Below are 9,854 nucleotides of genomic sequence, written 5' to 3'. Positions count from 1 at the left end.
GAGAGAGAGAGAGAGAGAGAGAGAGAGAGAGAGAGAGAGAGAGAGAGAGAGAAAGAGAGAGAGAGAGAGAGAGTATGTGTGTATGTGTCTCTTTGTCTGTCTGTCTGTCCTTCCAACCATGTCTTTAAGTATCTCAAGGACATATGTCATATATTGGCTAGTAAGAACAACATAAACAAGCTAAAAATTCAGGTTTATGAAATTCTTGGCATAGATACTAAAACATATTCTAAACAATTTTTCAACCTCTGTTGGAGAAAATCATGGCAGTTGTTATTTCGAGCAAGTCAAACAAATTCTATTTATTACTTCTTGAACCAAGATTAACTGTAATTGTGTATGTGATTTTATGTGATAACAGAATGCATTGATATAACTCCAGAACATGCAATCTCAATTTAAAGTAAATATTTCTACTATTTAAAATCATTCCATCCTGTTGTATAATAACTGGTAGTTAATCTCTATTACCAGTTTTTCATTTTACAGTCTTTTGGTTTTCTTCATCGAAAACCTATATTTATTTATTTATTTTGTTTTAAAAATGGGCCATGTTTTCTAAAACACCCAGAGCTTTGGAATATTCTCATGGACGAAGTGGTACTGTATCTGTCTTTAATAAAACCGTAAGTTCTAATTTCTAAGTACTGAAAGTTCAACAGATAACACGCTACCAGCTTTCCCATCAGGGAGAGGTTCAAGCTTCCGCAGGGACAGAGCAGCCAGGGGAGGCCACTGTGCTCCAACTCAGATTGAAAGGGTAGAGTGCTTGTGTGTACCCCTCAGAATGCCCACCTTTCTAATGCCATCTATCTCCTTGATTTGGGGGATTTTTAAACTTCAGGAAAATTACTTGGAACAGGAAACAGAATCCTGCAGCACATGACAGAATAAAGCAAGCGCAGTAAAGACAAGGGTGAGGTAAGAGGCTCATTCTAGATAACCACATGGCAGTTACTTTAAAACTCTCAGTGACATTTGTGAACTCATTTTACTTTGCTGCTTCCTGTAAGAGAGACCAGAGAGGAGGAGAGATGAATCAATTTCATTAAATTATATCTGATTTCAAAGTAGTAAAGGTCTATAAGATAAAAATGTCTTATCCAAGATGTCCCAGAATCCTTTGGGTCTCTAGGAATACTGGCTTATGTTAAAATGTGATGATGCTACAAACAAACAGCTCTGTCTCTTGCAAAGTCTATCTTGGGTTTAGTTCTGCACTAATGAGCTAAGTAGACATCAATGTCTCTCAAACCCAAAGGAAATTATCACCTTCTCAGTGAGACAGAGGACAGATGGCAGCAGCTGGGACCCCACATTTTCAATTTTTTTACAGTATTTATGTCTTGGAGTCTGGTGTACATTTTATTTCACTCAACAAGGGCTTACTATCCTAAAGGAAAACTTTCTTGACTTCTCAATTATCTCCTAGCCAATCTGGTTTGCAAATGGTGCTCTCCCTTAAATAACTGCCTGTGACATCATTTCTTTACAGAGATGGCTTAATTTATTGAATAATTCAAGAGAAGATTTGAGACATTTAGATACTGTTAACATGAATGAAGGAGAACACAAAGGTGGGCTTCAGGTGACTTCAGTACTATCTATTCAACTCCTGCCTTGTCGATTCTACCTGAATGTCTACTTAATTTTGATTAATATGGATTGAACTCAGATAAACATCTCATTTATTGAAACAAAAGAAATATTTAAATCAAATTTATTATCTTATGATTGTATTTTTGTCACTCAAATAAATGAAATATTTTCATTCTAAAAGCAACTTACTATGTTAGGATTATGAAATGTAATGTTTCAATTTTCATACCCTAACACTTTTATTTGTATTGTAGGCCTTGACAATTAATAACTTGAGGAGTTCTAGTATACTGTGTTTAATTAATGATTTGAATTACATGCATTCAGGGTTTATGCTACATACACATATTATGATGTTAAGCAATAAATACATATGAGTATATATTATTGGATACATAGCCAATATAATGAAATATGTTATTTAAAAGTATAAAACGTATAACATATTTTATATACTTTCACATATATGATGGTACAGAAATAAGATTCTCTCTCTCTCTCTCTCTCTCTCTCTCTCTATATATATATATATATATATATATATATATATATATATATATATATATATATATATATATATATATATATGTGTGTGTGTTTGTGTGTGTGTGTGTGAATTTTATACCTTATTATTAAATTTAGTAATTAGGTCATGATAAATAAGTTTTGTGTTTCTAATCTATTATGTTAATGTCATCAACAAAAGAAAATAGGCAATATATTTTTTCAATGCAACTCGGGTATATAATACAAAATTTCCAATTTAATTGTTTAAAAATGATTTTCAAGTTCATAAACATCCTCCGACTTTCTCTCCTTTGTAGTCACCCTCAATACAGTGAAGCAATCCCTTGAAAGTCAACCAGACTACGTCATTTTGTTCACAAATACCTCAATGGTCTGTCCTTATTACTCATCGCAGTCTATGTTGTTTGTACATGTGAGGTAACTTTTCGGTTTCATGCACACTCATGAGTCCTCCTGCCCAAGAACATACTGTTCACTCTGTATGTTCCATCTCAGCCTGTGACATGTCCATATCCAGAGACTGTTGAGCATCTAAGACCAGCTATGTAGGGATGCCCTCCACAGTGAGGGATGGAACCCCTTTCCCATGTATGGAAATCCTAAGCTATTCCATTCACCCTCTCCTGCTTTAATTTTTTCTATCCCACTTACAAGTATATGGCATACAGATGTACGTGTAATAATATATCATTCCTCACTATATATTCTGTATAGAATACTGAATGGATGAAGACAGGTTTTAGACTCTTTCGTTCATCACTTATTTCCATAGCCGGGGACATTGTCTGGCACACAGTAGGAGCTTAATATAGAGATTTTTGAATGAATGGATCATTAGTGAAATTCTGTCCTGTCGAATTAAGGAAAAGTCTTGGATTGCAAAGACTGAATGCGTACCTGGATACTTAGTGATAATAAAGAGTCCATCAAATTAATGGCTTGACTCGTTTGAATGTTCTGGGAAAGGAAAAGGAAGTGAATAAGGTCTACGCAAAGCAGGCTTTCCCAGACAAGCAGCAGATACAGCCTGTACCATGTCAGTCCAGTAATAACGAACAGTAATAACGAACAGTAGATCTGTTTCTCAGTTTCAGCATCTCCATATCAGCCTGTAGTGAGGAACACTTCTTCCCCTGCCTTTCCATTCTGTTACCCACATTACACCTAACAGCATCTAATGTTGTGTACTCCAGTCACCTATTCAGACAGGCCACTTGACATCCCTGTGCCTCGTTAGTGAACAGAACCAACACTGCACTAAACAACTCGTACCTGTAAACCTAATGGATGCTGATCTTGGCTGGGGGAAGAGCTGGGTCTGCAGATGCCTGGGGACACTCTTTCCCTTACTCCTGGATCGTCCTTTCCCTTCATCAACAGCAGCTGCATAAGAGAAAGCAGAGCAACCTTGGTGTTGATAATTTGTGCCAAACATAATTGTGCTCTGGGTACCACCCTGCTATCACCTCCTCCGAGTGGTTAAAAGAGCAAAAGACGCTCCCATGGGCTGCCAAGTGACTCCTTGTCTGCGCCTGAGGAGTCCTGATCCCAGCATGGTGGGCACTACAGTTGTGAATGATTGTCCCACAGTTTGTATATCATGTTTCATTAATGCCTAAACACTATTTTCTTCTGCCTTTGGGACATTTGTTCTCATTACCTTCTTGTGCCTATGACCCTTGTTCTTAAGCAGGATTTTTACTGAAAAATGACTTCAAACTAGGAGAAAGGCTGTTTTGACATCAATTCTATATAATTTCCCAGGAGTAGTAGTGAAAATATGTCCCTTATATCCAACAGATTCTGACAGTAAAGCTGGCATATAAAACAAGATTTCAAAATGAATTTCCACTGCATAAATTACTTAAAAGCAGATTCCCATGAAGAAGAAAATAATTAAACCCTGTGGTTTGGAAAGATTGCACCCATATATCCTGAGTCAGCAAATATGAGTAATACATGAGTACAAAATATTTGTGCAAACATATATTGGCACCTAGAACCAAAAGGATTATATAATGAAACAGGACTTCCCATGCCAGTCAAGCAGAGAATCCCTCCAGGGACTAGAGCAGCTACTTCGCCACTGGGGAAGCATCTTGTGTACTGCTTTGAGAGCCTTGGAAAACTCCCATGGGGAGGAAGGTATCTGTAGAACTTCAAAGTCCCTCTCCATTATGTTCTGTCTTACTTTCATCCCTCTGAGATTGGGAGTGTGCACATCAAGCCTCTTCAGTTAGATGTCCGTGTGAGTGAGCCTGCCGCTAGAGTGACTGACAGGGGACAGAGTACCATTAAATAAAACCTATCAGTACTCATGCAGCAAGCTGAGGAATTTGTGGCTGATGATGACTCCCTTGTGTACTTACACTGAAGAAAGCTGAAGAAGAAAGAAAGATGGCAGCCGTGCCTGCTCACAGCATTAACTTTTGGACTCTATTTTACATAAAGGACTACTGACCCCTCTTGCAGCCTTTGGTGTTTAAAAGATTTGTGATTTCCCTTTAAACAAATACTCAACGAGCGAAAGAAGATTATTCAAGACAAACAAAATGTCTAGCTTTACCCTACATTCCCAAAATAACAGTTTTTGCAGAATTCAAATGCAGCCATTGAAGATAAAACATTTACTGATGGCAAGACAAGGGAACACTGCCCAAGATGTCAGTGTGGTTTATCACCCCAGAGCTGACCGACCATCAGAGCAGAATCCACAGACCGCGTGGGCCTTGCCATTAAGCACAGCCACCTTTTCCCACCTTAAACAAAGCCACATTTTCTTTCTTATTTTCAAGAATATTAGAAGCAGAATGCTTTGAACAGACTTAGAGATTGATATTTTGATTCAAAGTGCCACGGCCTAATGCTGCTGGCTGCTATTTGAAATTCCAAAGGAAGAATAAGTGCAGGCTAGAAATGCAGTGCAAAAGTGGATGAAGTGCATGTACTCACGCACTTGCTCTGCTTCTGAACAAATATCAAAGGAGCATTCATTTCTCAGGATAGTCAAGAAAGAGGAAGGAAAAAAAAGAAAGAAAGAAAACCCCAAGACATATATGAAGGTATCATTGCAGCTGAGTCTGTGGCCAATCACCTTCAACAATTCTGTTTCCACTGGCCCTTCAGAGGATGAACAGTTATGTACTGAATTGACCTTAGATCAAACGCATTTTTCCAAAGCATTTTGTTCTTAACACATGCTGTGTGTTAGGGCTAGGATGGTTTTATCTATACTCAGCTGCACACGTTTTTTTTTTATGCCACAGTTCCCTAAGCAACAGTGTTATGACTATTTGCATAGCATTTACACTGTGTCAGGTGCTATACAGGGTGAGAGTAAGCAGTAGGTCTCTGATATGCCGAAGATTCGAGTCAGAGAGAGAATGAAATTGAAAAACATTCTCACATAAGCAAGCATGACACGCCCTGCTCTCAGAACTCCCATGGAAAAACACATACCAATCCCCAAGGTAATCATTAATTTTGTCCCTCAATAATAATAACTTTGGGACAAAATGAGCTTATGTACCTGCTCAACCCCTGAATGGTTTGGTCAGAGAAGGCCAAATCATTTTGGGATACAAAAAAAAAAAATTCAATTTTTACCCTTGTATGATGCTTCAATTATTTCAGCTTTGGGATGTTGTCCACTGTGTACTATAACCAGGGGAGGATTTCCTCTCTCAGATTTTATGAAAGAAGTATGCTTTAGAGAATATTAAAATCCAGAAGCTGAAGCTATTTCCCATGTATTACCCTGGCTTCTTTTGCTCCTATCTGCTCTGGATACTAGGTGGGCACACAACAACTTTGAGCATCGGCATAGTTTTCCCATCTTGTGTCACATGAGGCAGGGCTGAGGTAGAGAATAAGGAAGAGGACACGTCTGATTTGTGACAAGCACTTCCTGAGAAGTTTCCTTCTCATCCTGCAAAGAGGGAATCCTGATCCTCAGACATGGTTGCCAGCTCCATATACCCAACACAGAGACTCTATATTGAGTATAAAGATGCTCTTGGGTTCTGGACTCAGCAATAAATCCATGGAAACTGATACTCTTGGCCTGAGACTGATTAGAATCAGAACACTTGGTCCAAACTGCCCTAATTATGGAGGCATTCACACCCAGTGAAGGCTCATGGTCACCCAGTGTATAAGCAGAGGATTGACCCAAGGTCTTGATTCTGAGACACTCAGCAGTTAGTCTGTGGGGCAAATCTAGTCAATCAAGATTTCCCTAAGACATCACTCTTACAACGAAGAATCTTGTCCTGCATCTGGGAATACTATCCACAAATATAAAATGATGCTTTTAACCACAGTATTCTCTGTTATCTTAAGGACAATGCAAAGCAGGAAGGCATAGAAAGTTCTATGTAATGGTTGCCCAGTGGCCCACGCCCATATATGAAAACGGGGAGGAAGTTGAGACAAAGATTATTTTTTTCCAATTTGATTCTACTTCTGCCTTTCAGAAAACTACACAGAATCAAATAACGCCTTACAGTGCCTTCAATTCTTCACAGCCCCCAAGGAGGAAAGAAAGACAGGTAAAATGTGACCTGAAGTGGCTTCCTTGTGGGAGAAACACAGCCACCGCAACCAGGAAGTGCAACAGTGCGCAATCATGCTAATGTGTTCTCTTGGGAGTGCAATTCAGAAATACAGTCTATTTTTTTTTTTTTTTGAAGAATATACCTCCATTTGAGGAATGTGTCAGTCACCTTCTTTTTTTAAAAAAAATATTATTATTATTTTCTTTATTTACATTTCAAATGCTATCCTGAAAGTTCCCTATACCCCCCCGCCCCTGCTCCCCTACCCACCCACTCCCACTACTTGGCCCAGGCCTTCCCTTGTGCTGGGTCATATAAAGTTTGCAAGACCAANGGGCCTCTCTTCCCAGTGATGGCCGATTAGGCCATCTTCTGCTACATATGCAGCTAGAGACACAAGCTCAGGGGGTACTGNTTAGTTCATATTGTTGTTTCACCTACAGGGTTGCAGAAATACAGTCTAGGAAGATATTCAGAGGAGCCTAAAAATGAGCACAGTGGGCCAGGGAGGGCCGCAATCAGCTCAAAATGAGGAAGAGATGCTGGGGTCCTGTGGAGCATGTCATGGCCATCACGCCAAGTGTGCTAGATCCAAACCCTGTGCCAGCATTTAGACTGGACACATGGGGTCAGGCTTCTCTGTGCTTTACATTGCTCTTTATGAGTGACGGCAGCAATCTGCTGGGAGAAATTGGAGACACGGCAGCAGACAAAGGAACACAGCGCTTGCATCCATTGGTCTCCAGGCTCCGATTTCTGACCTCATAATGGATGCTTTACTCAGCAGAGCAGTGCCTTCCCGTCATTGTGCAGGGCAAAAGTGTGCCTTTCCAAAACTTTCATTTTTACACCTCCCCTGCCCCACCATATGTACATATATGTATGCACGCGCACACATGTGCACGTGTGTGTTTCTGTAAAACCATAGCAGCTAATCCCCACTGTTCATGACTCACAAATGGAACAAATGTCTTTCTGTAGTTGTTTGGTATTTCCTTAAGCTAAGGGTATTTCTCATTAAATTCCATTTTGTATCTTTGTGATGGTTTGTATATTCTTGAACCAGGGAGTAGCAGCATCTTGAAGCGTGACCTGGTTGGAATAGGTGTGTCACTGTGGATGTGGGCTTAAGACTCTCACCCCAGTTGCCTGGAAGTCAGTCTTCCAATAGCAGCCTTTGGATGAAGACGTAGAACTCTCAGCTCCTCCTGCACCATGCCTGTCTGGATGCTGCCATGCTCCCGCTTTGATGATAATGGACTGAACCTCTGAACCTGTAAGCCAGCCCCAATTAAATGTGTTTGTTTTTTTATAAGACTTGCCTTGGTCATGCTGTCTGTTCACAATAGTAAAACCCTAACTAAGACAATCTTCAAGACTAAAACTAAATCCAATAAATTATTACTTAAACCAACAGTAAAGTGATATAAAATAGTATTTCAGAAAATACACTAGCCATAAATTTAGATTTTTATTTATGTAAACAAAAAAGTCATACAAATACAACCAAGTTAAATGTGAAATACTAGAGACTTCCTGAAGTGGAAAGTTTCGACTTATTCTAAGGAAAGGTCATGAACCTTTCAGGTAAAAGGATAGATCTAGTGAGGTAACACAGAACCAGAAAGACAAAGGCTATATGTTCTCTCATCTGTGCTTCCTAGCTCCAAATTATCAGATGTGCAAGGAAGAGTGTATAATACGCAGCAGCAACAGAAACCAGAAAGGTGTAAAGACATCATACATGTGCATGTGTGTATGCTTTGCTTGCTTGCTTTTATGCATGCATGAAAGATATAAACAGCAGGAAACACGTAAAAAATAAAACTCCAATTATGGTTTGGTTTCTTCAGCCAGGGTTTGAGTATGTGCAAGGAAGGGACTAAGAAAGCTCAAGGAGTTCTGACATCTCATGGCCATACACACACAGGGAGATGTTAATCCAAGTTGAATTGCTGACTCTCTGCATCGCCAGGCACAAACCATCTGATGCATGGTTCTCTTGGCCATCCCTGTGGCAACAACCAATCAAGTATCATATTAGTAATGAGCATCATACTTCTGCAGCAATCCTACATCACCTGGATTTGTTTCACTTCGTTAGGTTTCTGAGATTTACTGGAACATACTCAGCTTAGCCTTCTTTAGGAGGAAATATACTCACATGCTATATTTTACTCAACTCTGACTCTTTAACGGGTAACACGTGTCTGTGGGTGCTATGGCTCGCATACACACACACATACACACACACACACACACACACGCACACACGTGCACACGCACACACACAAACACACACATACACACACGTGCACACACACTCATACATGCACACACGTGCACACGCACACACACACGCATACACGCACACACACACACACACACACACACACACACACACACACACACACACACACCTCTTCTATACCTTTGAGTTTTACCTCTGTAGAGTGAACCAGCTTTAGATCTGAAACATCAGTAAAAGGCTGTGGAGATGGCTCAGTGAATGCAGTGCTCACTATGCAAGCATGAGGGTGAAAGTTCAGATGCCCAGAACACATGCAAATTTTCAGGGGATCTTGGTGAAGTCATGTAAGTCCAGCCTCAGAAGACATAGACGAGCTCTCCACGTCACACTGGCTGGCCCAAGTGGCAACATCTCTGAGCTGAGTCTGACTAAGATGCCTTGCTTCTGTGGGTAATGTAGGAAAAGCATCCAAAGATGATGTCTAGCAATGATCTTGGACTTCCACATGCATGTGCAACCATGAGCATTTTCCCCTCACATACATGTTCTCCACATGTAAACATGTATACACACATCACACACATGAAAACTGAGAAAGAAAAAAATCTATGAATCATAGTTTTTGTTGACAGTTCTATATAGTTAGCACGAAGATGGTTACATTGTTTATGTCTGGATTCAACATTTACAGATGCTTTATAATGTCATAATTACATAGCATTTACATTGTATTGGGTGCTATATAATCTGTAGGTGAATTAAGGTGTATGTAGATGTGCATGGGATATATGCAAATACTGAATACTGTGTGTAAAATATGTAAACATCCTGGATTTAGGCATCTAGGGATTTCTGATTCATTCATTCATTCATCCTCTCTCTCTCTCTCTCTCTCTCTCTCTCTCTCTCTCTCTCTCTCT

General features: G+C 39.7%; 1 protein-coding gene across 6 annotated transcripts in view; it reads right to left on the bottom strand.

Moving 5' to 3' along the window:
- Dlgap1 (DLG associated protein 1) overlaps positions 1-9,854 on the bottom strand; it is an 809,018-nt gene that overhangs the window by 610,305 nt on the left and 188,859 nt on the right. For 2 of the 6 annotated variants that reach the window (XM_029531372.1, XM_029531369.1), the window contains one exon: positions 3,400-3,510. The exons of the other annotated variants lie outside the window; for them this stretch is intronic. The gene's annotated coding sequence lies outside the window, so the exon portion shown is untranslated. Of the gene's footprint in view, positions 1-3,399; positions 3,511-9,854 lie in introns of those variants that run through there. 6 annotated transcript variants of the gene reach the window in all.

Source organism: Mus pahari, chromosome 18, assembly GCF_900095145.1.
Source record: "Mus pahari chromosome 18, PAHARI_EIJ_v1.1, whole genome shotgun sequence".
NCBI classification, from domain to species: domain Eukaryota; kingdom Metazoa; phylum Chordata; class Mammalia; order Rodentia; family Muridae; genus Mus; species Mus pahari.
This window is presented reverse-complemented; position numbering and strand designations above follow the sequence as displayed.